Source organism: Coregonus clupeaformis, chromosome 7 (assembly GCF_020615455.1).
Source record: "Coregonus clupeaformis isolate EN_2021a chromosome 7, ASM2061545v1, whole genome shotgun sequence".
NCBI lineage: Eukaryota > Metazoa > Chordata > Actinopteri > Salmoniformes > Salmonidae > Coregonus > Coregonus clupeaformis.
In genome coordinates this window covers 26,315,760-26,330,286 of record NC_059198.1, presented here as the reverse complement: position 1 = coordinate 26,330,286, position 14,527 = coordinate 26,315,760, and the positions used below count along the sequence as shown (strand labels likewise).

General features: G+C 48.7%; 1 protein-coding gene across 2 annotated transcripts in view; it reads left to right on the top strand.

The window, feature by feature from the left end:
* The first annotated feature begins 235 nt into the window (after nt 1–235).
* The window catches only part of LOC121550725 (axin-1-like), a 48,840-nt gene continuing 34,548 nt past the window's right edge, over nt 236–14,527 (top strand). Inside the window, exons 1-2 of one of the 2 annotated variants that reach the window (XM_045221273.1) lie at nt 236–415; nt 13,890–14,087. The gene's annotated coding sequence lies outside the window, so the exon portion shown is untranslated. Of the gene's footprint in view, nt 416–463; nt 1,342–13,889; nt 14,088–14,527 lie in introns of those variants that run through there. The other variant, XM_041863081.2, reaches the window with a different exon arrangement.

The following is a 14,527-nucleotide window of genomic DNA, read 5'->3' as shown; positions in this document are numbered from 1 at the left end:
TGGATTGCAGAAGAGGACTCAGTTCAGCTTTCTTTGTTCAAAGCCACTATTATTTTTGTAATTGTCACCCCTAAGTCTCGCCACAAACTGTGATCATATCCGCTAATAGTAAGTGGGCTGTTTCTAATGTTTACCCAGCAATTAGCAGCAAATCACTCATGCCTGCGGGGTCTGTTGCTATAGTTACAATAGGATTCTGCGGACTATCATCTGGTCCTCGCATCCTCCAATGGGGTTGCAGTGAAGAAGCTGCAACATAAAGTAAAGATGCACATCTTTCAGCAACCCACTAGTAAGAAACAGAAACAGGTTCATGAGTATAAGAAAGTAGTCTAGACTGGCAAGCAGGCGACTGCGCCCAGTCATGGCGGACCAGAGAAATCAGAACCGACGACACACTCAGCAGGAGAGGCAGGTGAGAGCATCGACCATTTTCAGACTTAACTGGTTATTGTTTGAAGAAAGTACTTTACGGAAAACAAAAAAACTGTGACAGTAAACAAGATTAGCCTTCAAATCGAGTCTCCGACCATAAAAGAGGGAAAAGAGTCCTATGAGTGGGGTGTCGGAATGGATGAAGAGCATTGTCGGGATGAAAGCAAAACAAAAATCTAGTCAAAGGTCTCTCAGAATTGTTTTTTTTCAAATGGCGTGATCATAGAACTCCAGCTGAGCCCTTGTTTACTTACGATAGGTGTTGTGCTCTCGATTCGTACATCGAAAGAACGGAAGAACAACAAAGTTGGATCGGTTGGATCAAGCGTTTGTGTCTCTAATACCTTTGTTATCCGTAACATTTGTGACTGAGACTGTACGGGTGACAACAAATTGGCCTAGATCAATCAAAGTCCTCTAAATCTCATTACTCGGAACATCGGACAGAAAGATGTATTCAATAGGCTCTATTGAGGAGCTTTGAATTTGGCCTTCCATACATCAAAGGCCTCAGAGCTGAGATACATTTTTGTTTGGAATCGCTATGTTTTGGAGAAAATCTAGAAACGTCATCAGTGAATGTGCGGCGAGGTAAAGGACAGCGGCCAATGCTGCTTGTTTTGAGATGCCCCCCTATCGGGCGGCACATGAGCCTGTCGATATGGCGGTTTGATGTCAGTCAGAAAATAAGAACCCCCACAACAATCACAGAGGGGGCCGGGACGGAGAGACAAGTACAGAGTAAGAGAGGGGAGAAAGGAAAGAACCATCGACAGATGAACTCAGTTGTGATTAAAGATGGCGGCTGTGCATACCGCAGACTGCGTAGCGCGGGACGTGATCCATAGCAAGACAATCGGAGCAGTCTGCATTTCAGCACAACAAAAACAAGCACCGCGTAACAAGGTAAATTCAAATGGAGGTGGTAGTTTTGCTGTCTGCACAGCTTTGAACCTTTGACAGCGATGGCTGCTTTTGCTTTGTTTACCGCTCCATTTCTTCTTTTCGAACAGTTTAAATGTTTTCTTTCCCAGACGATCTTGCTACTGTTACGGGCCTCCTTGTTTGCCAAGGCAGAGCACATCAATTGTTTTGACTGCTTGAAGTGCATTCCAAACCCAAACTACTGGGCATAATGACAAGCTTTCATGCCTAATTTCATGTGCATTTGTCCAACCCAACAGATCTTGTATGATCAGAGGACTATCGCAATTGGGTGCATGGCCACCGCTGCATGTGACTTTAGGGTTCCATTCCATAACAAACAAAAAGCAGCCTGAATATGTAGTTATATGCATGTTTCGAAGAGTAGAAACTATAAGTAGTAATATAAACTCAAGACGGCAAATCGTTTAATCCTCTGTGCCTAATCCACTCTTGGGTTTGTTAGTCACGATATATTCAGCAATGACAAAGAACATCAGCAGGACTCCAGAATACATTTTCTGACAGTCTTTCGGTATTGCTCTTTCAAGACTTCCAAGCACTAAAAAAGCAGCATATCAATACACCAAAGAGACACTCTTTCTTTTAAGTCCCTTCTATTCAAGTAACTTAATTATTCTTAACCAAAGCTTGACCAAAGCTTGCACTGTGGTTCAAAGTATCCGCAGCTGAAAAACCCCTCAGCCACTGAAAACATTTGTCCGTGTTTAATTTCATTGTTATATTTTTATCTGTGTCTTGTTTCATACTTTTCTGATGAGAACTTTGAGACAAATACATATTTTTAATTGCGTTTAATCTTATGCATACTTCATTTTGTGAGTGACTTGAAAACGACTGGTTTTGAAACATGATACCGCCTTGTGTGTACAAATAAATAGAGCATGAATTTGAATGTATAGATGGGCTATTGTCAAGTGAAGAGGCCTCACCAGAGATAAGCCTATTTCAAGCAAGGCCTACGAGGGAGTGAAAATGCACATTGGCAGCCCTAACAAAAGGCAATAGAAAAGAAGAACTGTGGATGCATTAAGTTGTTAAGATTATTCTATGAAAGGAAGCTTGCGTCATTCAATTAGAATAGATGATTGCTGATTTTTTTTTTTTTTTTTTGATTGAAATCATTTTATATACTGTCATGAAAGAGAGGAAACACACAAATCATTCTTATGAATGTGCTTTTTAATTATTTGTCATTAGTTGTCATTGTCTGTATTTTAACCTCAAAACCCCAACATTTATTATGGCTTATCCTGATTCAGTCCAATGACAATGTAAACAAATTAATAACATGAAATTAAGGATTTATTCATGTTTATTAAGAAAAATGAAGGTGTACGCATTGTATGTATGCTTCGTCCATCCATCTCTGCATCTTAAAACTGTTCCTAGTGCAGTTAGAATGATGGCAATTACTATATTTATAGTAGTATTGAGTCAATGCCTATTTCGAAAGATGTCTCTACAGCCAAAAGTGGTTCTCCAGAGCAGTGTGAAAGGAAGTCAAAGGAACACCTGCAGGTCGCATTCTGTTCCCTCTCAATCTCAATCGGCCATTATGGCTGTCATTGCCTGTTTATTGAAAGCTTGAGTTGCATATTATTCAGTCACAGCCACTGAAATAGTTGGAACAGAACTTGAGCATTCTGAATGGGTACAGAAATTAGTGACATACAGCTGAGAGATCGGAATGTATTTTGTCTTCGTTCCTACTGATCAGGATTTAGGAGTGATTGTCCAGCATGTCCTCAAAGGAACTTAGAAACTCCTAAATAAAAAGCAATGAATCAAGCAAGTAGGCATAAGCGTAAAGTACATGTACAAGTATCCTAAACTGTGTCGTAAATGCCATACACAAAATAGGAGTTTATGGCTATGTGTCTGGACTTTTGGCAAAGTGGTATAGCATGTTGGGTTGGCAAGCATCATGTAAGTAAAGATCATATTCTCAATACTATCCACGTTTCTACAGCAATGAAAAATGTGTCACATACTGAAGTCATTTAGAAAAATAACTCCGCAGTCAGGACATTATCCCAAAAGGGAGTGAAATTGCAAAAGGAAGGCATGCCCGTTGTTGCTTCATTACATTTCATAAGCTGTTATTTAAATGTATCTGGGATGTAACCTTTAACATAGTCACTGTGAAACATGCACATTGGTCGTTTTTTTCCCCCCTCACCAATGAGACTCTTTAAGCAAACACAGCTCTCAGATGTGCAAATGAGATAAAATGGGCAGGCCCGGGGGAGAGCCCTGAGATTTATTTTGGATTTACAGGAACTGTGTCTGGAAAATGAAATGCTAAGCAATCTTAAGGAGAGGAGGTGAGGAGGAGATGAAATTGAAATACCACTTGCTATGCAGAAAGCTCATTTCATTTCATCACGGTCTAAGACAGTGCATGAATTCCCTGCGTGGCCAAGCCCAGGCTCCATTCTTGTGTGATATAGCCCACTGGAGGGATGCCTGTAGAAGCATTTTCATCTGCTGTTGGAGAGCAGATGGCTGGGTCACAGACAATCGAGAACATGAAAGGCGCCTAGAGGCCTGGTTTAGGTTAACTTATCATCTTCGGCAGCTGTGAATTGCAGCACAGGAAATCAAGTGCTTTATTAGACCATAGACCATAGGTGGCACATGTTTAAGCTGCTGTTAATTCAGATATGAAAAAATAAAGATGGAGTATTCCGTTCCGTGTGCCTGTTCGTTCTATTCACTTGTAACACAATTGATCTCAGTTCAGTGAATATCTGACTATGGGCTCAATTCAATCAAGCTCGCATTGCAGTAGCATAAACATGCTTTTCCACACTAGGTAGTCCCCCCCCCCCCCTGATTGAATTTTACTTGGATTTTACCACTAATGCTAAAAGGACTCATGTTAAATTATAACTTAATTCATAACACGTACTATGTTGACAGTGAAGCTGTAGGATGATTAATTGTTCATAAATATTATCTTGCAATAAAGCAGTATTGTATTTTGCATGCACAGCAACTTTGTAAACCTTGCACTTTGCACACCACATGCAAACAATATGTTGACAGTGTACCAACAGATAATACATATTACTTGGACCGGTACAATGAATTGAAGGATTCATCCATGAGTATAATATAAACATTGCATTATTATACCCAAGGGTTTGTCTCCTGAAAATTCAGAAAGGAAGACGAATTAAAGCATATGTCACACCCTGGCTCTGGGACTCATTATGTTGAGCCAGGGTGTGTTCATTCTATGTGTTCTGTTTCTATGTTGGGTGTTCTAGGTTGTGTATTCTATGTTTGCCTGAGTGACTCCCAATCAGAGGCAACGAGTGTCAGCTGTTTGGCTGGTTGTCTCTGATTGGGAGCCATATTTAAACTGTATGTTTTCCCTTTGTGTTTGTGGGTTTTTGTTCCGTGTTCGGTCATTGATACCGTGGACTTCACGAGTCGTTTCTTGTTTTGTATTTACACTTTAACTAATTAAAGTATGTTCGTTCAACACGCTGCGCATTGGTCTCTCCCTGACGATCGTGACAGAAGAACCCACCATACCAGGACCAAGCAGCGTGTCCAGGAACAGGCAGCCTGGACGTGGGAGCAGATTTTGGACGGGCAGGGGTCCTGGACCTGGGAGGAGATCCTGGCCGGGATGGATCGCCGGCCATGGAGTGAGACAGTTGAGAGGCGACGGAGAGAGGAGCAACGGCGTAAGCAGTGTCAGCGTCGGACGGTCGAGAGGCAACCCCAAAAAATTTTTAGGGGGGGGCACACGGCAGGGGCGACTGGGCAGCAGGAGGCTGCCACAGGGCGATTAGGTGAGGAGGCCACCAGGTTAAGGGGGCTACTGGCGCAGAGGGAGCAGGAGTTAGTGTTGCAGAGAATGGAGCTATTGGAGGCGATAAGGGAAAGGGTGAGAAATGAGGCACGGCGAGAGGAACTCGGTAGGCAGCTGAGGGAGCGGGGGGTTATGACGAAACCCAGTCCCGCTCCTCACACCAAGCAAGTGGTGTGCGTCACCAGTCCGGTCCGGCCCGTTCCTGCTTCCCGCACTAAGTGTACGGTGCACGTCGCCAGCCCAGCCCGGCTTGTTCCTGCCCCTCGCACCAAGCCTAAGTTGTGCGTCGCCAGCCCGGCCCGGCCTGTCCCTGCTCCACGCACCAAGTCAGTGGTGCGTTTCGTCAGCCCGGTTTGGCCCGTTCCTGCTCCCCGCACCAAGTCAGTGGTGCGTTTCGTCAGCCCGGCTCGGCCCGTTCCTGTTCCCCGCACCAAGTCAGTGGTGCGCTTCGTCAGCCCAGTCCGGCCTGTTCCTGCTCCACGCACCAAGCCTACGGTGCGCGTCGCCAGCCCGGCCCGGCCTGTTCCTGCTCCACGCACCAAGCCTACGGTGTGCGTCGCCAGCCCAGTCCGGCCTGTCCCTGCTCCACGCACCAAGTCTACGGTGCGCGTCGCCAGCCCGGCCCGGCCTGTTCCTGCTCCACGCACCAAGCCTACGGTGTGCATCGCCAGCCCAGCCCGGCCTGTCCCTGCTCCACGCACCAAGCCTACGGGGTGCGTCGCCAGCCCAGCCCGGCCTGTCCCTGCTCCACGCACCAAGCCTACGGTGTGCGTCGCCAGCCCGGCCCGGCCTGTTCCTGCCACTCGCACCAAGTCTACGGTGCGCGTCGCCAGCCCGGCCCGGCCTGTTCCTGCCACTCGCACCAAGCCTACGGTGTGCGTCGCCAGCCCGGCCCGGCCTGTTCCTGCCACTCGCACCAAGCCTACGGTGCGCGTCGCCAGCCCGGCCCGGCCTGTTCCTGCCACTCGCACCAAGCCTACGGTGCGCGTCGCCAGCCCGGTCCGGCCCGTTGCTGCTCCACGCACCAAGCCAGGGGTGCGCATCGTCAGCCCGGTCCGGTCCGTTCCTGCCTCACGCACCAAGCCAGGGGTGCGCGTCGTCAGTCCGGCACAACCCGTGCCTGGGTCATCGGTGCCAAATCAGGTACCGCTCAACTGCTCCACAACGGAGCTGAAGCTAGCCGCTCCTGCTACGTTCAGGTCAGCTCCAGCCAGCGGGGCCAGACCGGACCAGGGGCGCTATGGGGGGATTATTGGAGGGTGGTGGGCAAGGCCGGAGCCAGAACCGCCGCCGAGGAGGTATGCCCACCCAGCCCTCCCCTGTTTTGCTCTTATTGAGGCGCGGTCGCAGTCTCCCAATCAGAGGCAACGAGTGTCAGCTGTTTGGCTGGTTGTCTCTGATTGGGAGCCATATTTAAACTGTATGTTTTCCCTTTGTGTTTGTGGGTTTTTGTTCCGTGTTCGGTCATTGATACCGTGGACTTCACGAGTCGTTTCTTGTTTTGTATTTACACTTTAACTAATTAAAGTATGTTCGTTCAACACGCTGCGCATTGGTCTCTCCCTGACGATCGTGACAGCATAGCTGAAACCAAGATATATTCCTCTGTATTGCATCACTTTGTATTGTTTCATGTGTACAGAAAAATCATCAACATTTGAGACAAATTAACACAGGGACTCAAAGGAAAATCCTTCTTATGTACAGTATATGTGTGATGAGGTGGTGTTGAAGGAGTCAGGCGCAGGAGGGTAAATCACAGAATAACAGGCTTTAATCTACAAAATACAGGTTTACGCAGAAATGCGTCAAACACACTCCAGGGCACAAAACAGGTGCGCTGGAAAATACAAGGCACACGGGAAAATACTCCCGTCGATACAAAATACACGAGCTCCACCGAGCTCCACTAACCTCCACAATAAACAATCACCCACAGACAAGGAAGCAGGGGGAACACTTATACAGTGACTAATGAGGGAATAAGGACCAGGTGTGTGTGATTGAAGACAAGACAAATGGAGTGATGATAAATGGATCGGCAGTAGCTAGTAAGCCGGTGACGCCGAACGCCGAAACCTGCCCGAACAAGGAGGGGAGGCAGCCTCGGCGGAAGTCGTGACAGTACCCCCCCCCCCTTGACCCCAGCCTCGGGGACGGCCAGGAGGACGCGGAGCAGGGTGAGCCGGATGGCGACGGTGGAAATCCTGTAACATGGAGGGATCGAGGATATCCCTCACCAGGACCCAGCACCGTTCCTCCGGACCATACCCCTCCCACTCCACGAGGTACTGAAGGCCCCCCACCCGACGCCTCGATTCCAGGATGGAACGGACAGAGTACGCCGGGGCCCCCTCGATGTCCAGAGGAGGTGGAGGGACCTCCCGCACCTCAGACTCCTGGAGTGGACCAGCTACCACCGGCCTGAGGACAGACACATGAAACGAGGGGTTAATACGGTAATCAGGGGGAAGTAATAACCTATAAGTGACCTCGTTGACTCTCCTCAGGACTTTGAACGGCCCCACAAACCGCGGGCTCAGCTTCCGGCAGGGCAGGCGGAGGGGCAGATTCCGGGTCGAGAGCCAGACCCGATCCCCCGGTACAAAGACGGGGGCCTCACTGCGGTGGCGGTCAGCGTTGGCCTTCTGACGACGCACAGCGCTTTGGAGGTGAACGTGGGCAGCATCCCACGTCTCCTCCGTGCGCCGAAACCAGTCATCCACCGCAGGAGCCTCGGTCTGGCTCTGGTGCCATGGTTTCAGAACCGGTTGGTAACCTAGAACACACTGGAAAGGCATTAGGTTAGTGGAGGAGTGGCGGAGAGAGTTCTGGGCATATTCTGCCCATGGCAAGAACACCGACCACTCCCCCGGCCGGTCCTGGCAGTAGGACCGCAGGAACCTACCCACGTCCTGATTTACCTGTTCCACCTGCCCATTACTCTCGGGGTGGAACCCAGATGTCAGACTGACCGAGACCCCCAGACGTTCCATGAACGCCTTCCAGACCTTGGACGTGAACTGGGGACCTCGGTCAGACACTATATCCTCTGGTACCCCGTAGTGCCGGAATACGTGTGTAAACAGGGCCTCCGCAGTTTGCAGAGCCGTGGGGAGACCGGGCAGAGGAAGGAGGCGGCAGGCTTTAGAAAAGCAGTCCACAACGACCAGGATGGTGGTGTTACCTTGGGAGAGGGGGAAGATCAGTTAGAAAATCAACACTTAGATGAGACCATGGTCGTTATGGAACTGGTAAAGGTTGTAACTTACCAGCTGGGAGGTGCCTAGGTGCCTTACTCTGGGAGCACACTGAGCAGGAGGAGACATACACCCTCACATCCTTAGCCAAGGTAGGCCACCAGTATTTTCCGGTCAGGCAGCGCACTGTACGGCCGATACCTGGGTGACCAGAGGAGGGTGACGTGTGTGCCCAGTAGATCAGATGATCACGGATAAGAGCAGGCACGTACTGTAGCCCATCTGGACACTGAGGTGGAGAGGGATCCGTGCGTAATGCCTGCTCTATATCCGCGTCCATCGCCCATACTACCAGCGCCACAATGCAGGAGGCCGGCAGTATGGGGGTGTTGTCGCTGGGCCTGTCCTCTGTGTCATACAGCCGGGACAGTGCGTCTGCCTTCACGTTATTCGTACCCGGGATGTATGATAGAGTGAAGTCAAACCGGGTGAAGAATAGGGCCCACCTTGCCTGGCGAGGATTCAGCCTCCTCGCTGCCCGGATGTACTCCAGGTTACGGTGGTCCGCCCAGACGAAGAAAGGGTGTTTTGCCCCCTCGAGCCAATGCATCCACACGGTCAAGGCTCGGACAACAGCCAACAGCTCCCGATCACCAGCGCCGTAATTCTGCTCCGCCGGGCTGAGCTTCTTCGAGAAGAACGCACAGGGGCAGAGCTCAGGTGGCGTACCCGAGCGTTGAGACAGGAAAGCTCCTATCCCAACCTCGGACGCATCCACCTCCACTACGAACGGTAGTGATGAATCGGGGTGGGCCAGTACTGGGGCTGAGGTGAACAGACCCCGCAGTTTGCTGAAGGCCAGGTCAGCCTCAGCAGACCAGCGGAGCCGGGAAGGCCCACCCTTCAACAGGGAGGTAATGGGAGCTGTGACCTTGCCAAAGCCCCGGATAAACCTCCGATAGTAGTTGGCAAAGCCAAGGAAGCGCTGCACCTCCTTAACCGTGGTTGGAGTCGGCCAATTACGCACGGCTGAAATGCGATCTCCCTCCATCTCCACACCTGAAGTGGAAATGCGGTATCCAAGGAAGGAGACGGACTGCTGGAAAAACATACACTTTTCTGCCTTAGTATAAAAGGTCATTCGCCAACAGTCGGGCCAGCACCTTGCGAACCAGGGACACATGCTCGGCGTGCATAGCGGAATAAACCAGGATGTCATCGATGTAGACCACTACACCGCGACCAAGCATGTCCCGAAACACCTCGTTCACAAAGGACTGGAAAACTGAGGGAGCATTCATCAAACCATAGGGCATCACCAGGTATTCATGATGCCCCATGGTTATGCTGAATGCTGTCTTCCACTCATCTCCCTCTCGGATACGCACCAGGTTGGACGCACTCCTGAGATCTAATTTGGTGAAGAAGCGCGCCCCATGCATTGATTCAATCACTGAAGGAATGAGGGGGAGAGGATAACTAAATCTGTTCAGTGGTCGATAATCAATGCACGGGCGCAGACCTCCGTCCTTCTTCTTCACAAAGAAGAAACTCGAGGAGGCGGGTGAAGTGGAGGGACGTATATACCCCTGGCGCAGGGACTCTGTGACATATGTTTTCATAGCCACCGTTTCAGCCTGTGACAGGGGGTATATATGACTCCTGGGAGGTACAGCGTCTACCCGGAGGTTTATTGCGCAATCCCCGCCCGATGAGGTGGTAATTTAGTCGCCTGCGTTTTAGAAAACGCTTGCACCAGATCGAGGTATTCAGGGGGAATGCGCACGGTGGAGGTACTGTCTGGACTTTCCACCGTGGTTGCACCAACGGAAACACCTAGACACCTACCCTGACACTCTCGTGACCACCCCGTGAGAACCCTCTGCGGCCATGAGAAGGTGGGGTTGTGGAGTGCTAGCCAAGGGATACCTAATACCACAGGGAAAGCAGGAGACTCAATAATGGAAAAAGTAACCTGCTCACAATGAGTCTCCTGGGTAATCATGGTGACTGGTGCAGTAACTTCCTTAACCAACCCGGACCCTAATGGTCCACTATCAAGTGCTCTGATGGGGCGTGGAATGGATAGGGGAATCAATGGAATGCCTATACGGTGTGCGAATGCCCTGTCCACAAAGTTCTCAGCTGCGCCTGAATCGACTAGCGCCTTACACTGGGGAACTACCATGTGCTCAGGAAAGGAGATGTGTATTTTACAGTGCACAGCAGAGGGCTCTGAACGAGTGTGGGTGTTCAATACCTGGGATGATGCGAGAGTGCCCTGCCTGCCGCCTCCAAACCCAGAAGAGCGTTGACGAAAACGTGTGGTGAAATGTCCCTTCGCGCCACCAATGTGGCACTGGCGCTGTCGTCCTCCGCTCTCTCGGCTAGCGGTTCCCCCCATCTCCATCGGTTCTGGATCCGAGTTGGCCGGGATGGAAACAGTCAGACCTCCTCCAGGATGTCCTCTGGTTGCCAGCAGATTGTCCAAACGAATGGCCATGTCCACCAGTTGCGAGAAGGACAACATGGTGTCACGGCAGGCTAGCTCCTGTCGGACGTCCTCTCGCAGATGGCACCGGAAATGGTCGATCAGGGCCTGCTCGTTCCACCCGGACCCAGCTGCCAGAGTTTGAAACTCCAATGCGAAGACCTGCGCAGTCCTCGTCCCCTGCCTCAGGTGGACCAGCCGCTCGCCCGCCTCTCGACCCTCGGGCGGGTGATTGAAGACCGCCCGGAAGAGGCAAGCGAACTCCCCGTAGTTCTCCAACGCGGCTCCTCCTTTGTTCCACACCGCGTTGGCCCACTCCAGAGCTTTCCCCGAGAGGTAGGGGACGAGGGCGGACACCTTCTCCCACTCCGATGGGACCGGCCGGATGCTGGAGAAGTAGAGCTCCAGTTGGAGAAGGAATCCTTGGCACAGCGCCGCTGTCCCGTCAAACTCCCGTGGTCGGGATATCTGGATCCCTCCGGGTGCTGGAGTGTAGGTGGCGGGAACCCGTTGAGCAGCTGGTCTCGACGGATCGGGCTCTCTCCTCTCCAGGTGTTGGACGACCTGAAGAACCTGATCCATCGCTTCACCCAAGCTGGCTAGCATAGTTGAATGCTCCTGGACCCGTTCCACGACTCCAGGCATGCATGTCTCTCCCGCTGACTCCATGGCGGGTGGGTGATTCTGTGATGAGGTGGTGTTGAAGGAGTCAGGCGCAGGAGCGTAAATCACAGAATAACAGGCTTTAATCCGCAAAATACAGGTTTACGCAGAAATGCGTCAAACACACTCCAGGGCACAAAACAGGCACACAGGAAAATACTCCCGTCGATACAAAATTTACGAACTCCACCGAGCTTCACTAACTTCCACAATAAACAATCACCCACACAGACAAGGAAGCAGAGGGAACACTTATACAATGACTAATGAGGGAATAAGGACCAGGTGTGTGTGATTGAAGACAAGACAAATGGAGTGATGATAAATGGATCGGCAGTACCTAGTAAGCCGGTGATGCCGAACGCCGAAACCTGCCTGAACAAGGAGGGGAGACAGCCTCGGCGGAAGTCGTGACAATATGTCCCTGTTTTAGGAGCGATATAATCATGATGTAATCATGTCAGGTTAATGTGTAACGTAGAGGGTATGATAGTGTTGGGATTACCACCCTGAACATTGTATCTGATGTCCTGACCTCCTTACTCATGCTATGCTCTAGCTCTGCAACATGCAATTATATGATATTTTACCATTTAACTGTTTGTTGATCTCAAAGTGATTATATTACAAGCACCAAAAGGCTCAATTTTTCCAATTATACTGAGAATGAGAATAATGTGTAATATTTCTATGTGAAGTTATGTGAATAGTTATAAAGGAAGCGACCTCATTAGTTACAAGTGGAGACAGTTGGATGGCATGGTGCAAATAAGAAAGAGAGAGCAAGTGCTTGGTTAATGAGTGTGTTTTATTTGGTTAGATAATAATGATCAGCAGTGGATGACATCATTGTACACTATGGGATCTATTTTAACAAACTAACCGCTAACATAAATCTAAGCACACTCGAGTTGTGGGTGTGTCAGAAATACTTTTGCTATTTTGACAGCGGGAATTATGGGCACAACACCTGGTGGTTACGTAAAGAGGCAGGCTTTCAATGAATTAACATGTTGTAGGTGTGACGAGGGCTTGACCACTCACTGGCCAATAAAAAACTGCTCCGAAGCTTTTTGCGGTTGCTTAAAGTTGTTTATTTACAGTGTTTGGTGTTCTGTTGTCATAAACTCTGGCGGGAGAAAATGGATGTTCGTGAAAGATAGGGCTACTAGTTTATTAAATAGCATACAGTATAAATAACATACAGTAGTAACCCTATAATAGTCCTATAACAAATGTTTATGTATCCAAATTCTCATATCTATATCAAGGCAGCTCTGCCTTGAGGGCAGGAGAGAAGACAGCCCTTACTGTCAATAACCCACCCACCCCTCACTAGCTTGTCAGCTGCCTTGTAGAGGGGGCAGGTACTAGCTCAACCTGCACCTGTCATGCCATTTGTCAATCAGTCCCAAGGCCAATCAGCAGGTAGTCGATTGGCATCTACAGCTGCCAGTCACAATCTCCACACATCATAGTAGAGGAAAACTGCCAAACACAGCTGCCAAATTATTCTAATAGTTTGCTCTATGGGGGGAACATGACATCCATACGTTATATGTGCAGACATCGATATAATGTAAAAGCAACGTGGCCACAAGCCAAATAAAATTAATGTAAGGGTTAACGATTATTTGAGGGCTGCTTCAATGGCTTTATGTAATACTTCATGCAAGACTGACCAGAATTGCAAAGCTAGTTCCTCAATCTGTGTAAATCGTATCCATTCCTTTGGCATTACGCCCAAACTTCTCCATTTTTTATTTTGCTGGTCAGCTGGTGTTAAGCTGAATTGATATTCCCTGGACTCCTGGAGGCCTGGTGTTGGTTCGCCGTGGGGGGCCCAGCTATCAGGGAGAGGGCTGTGTGTGCAGCTGCTGATGGCATCTGATGGGAGCTCTGCTCTGCCGTTTTCTCTCAATTGGGGAACACTGCTACAGACCTTGTATATTATTCACCAGGTTATGGTAATGTTGAAATAGCCCCTTATCTGGATGACAGTGCTACATAGCTGAGAAATATTGAAATAAACACAGTCTTGAGTTAAAAAGGGGTAGGGGGCCTCTGCACAGCAGTACGTCTCCTTCAAGGTGCTGGTTCTGGCAGGTTTTGGATATTATTTTGAGATGCTTGTTTATTCTCTAAATAATGGCATAAATTCAGTTGATGTATTTCTTCCATTTCTATTTGAGTGAGGTGTCAAAACTTTGAAAAATAAAAGTACAAGTAAATTTGCATTAGCATTTTACATCCTCAGAGCATTGATTTTAAATATTTTATATTTGGTGATAATGCAACCAAATGTTTTCTTGTTCCTCTGTTTCAGAACCGAATGGATAGAAAATACATCCTGATATGGCAAGATTCTCCATGGGCAGGGACCTTCATTCTGCTAGTATTGAGAGAGAAGTTGTCTTTACTGGCACCTGATGTATCCAATGAGATTGCAATGGGAGCCTCAGCAACTGGGTGTCAAATTGGAGGAGAGAAATCCATTAAACAATGGAGTAACATTTTACTAACGGTAAGGCATGTTGTTTTACATAATTAAGCAATAATTTCAAATTATATTTCAGAACTTGTGGCATTTTTCAATATCGAGCCTATTCATTTTTTTGTTGTTGTCTTCAGTCATATGGGCCTGCAGCCTAAGACATGAGCTCTTATTTATAATGAGACACAGATGTCAGGTAGATACAGTATGTCTGTGAGCAGTGCTGCATGTCCTCCTCTCATCGTCATCATATAGAATAGCCCATGGTTAGGTTTGGTCTTTCAAATGATTTTCTTCATTCTATTACTAGCACACCACTCTGCTGCTGTTTCTGTATCTCTTCTGTACATATTTCTTGGAAATGTTATACAAACTTGTTGTGCAGTCATACGTAGACACTCAAGATAATAAATGCTTATAACATGGCATTGTTGAATACTCGTTTCTGATTGGCTTGAAGGGCATTCTAG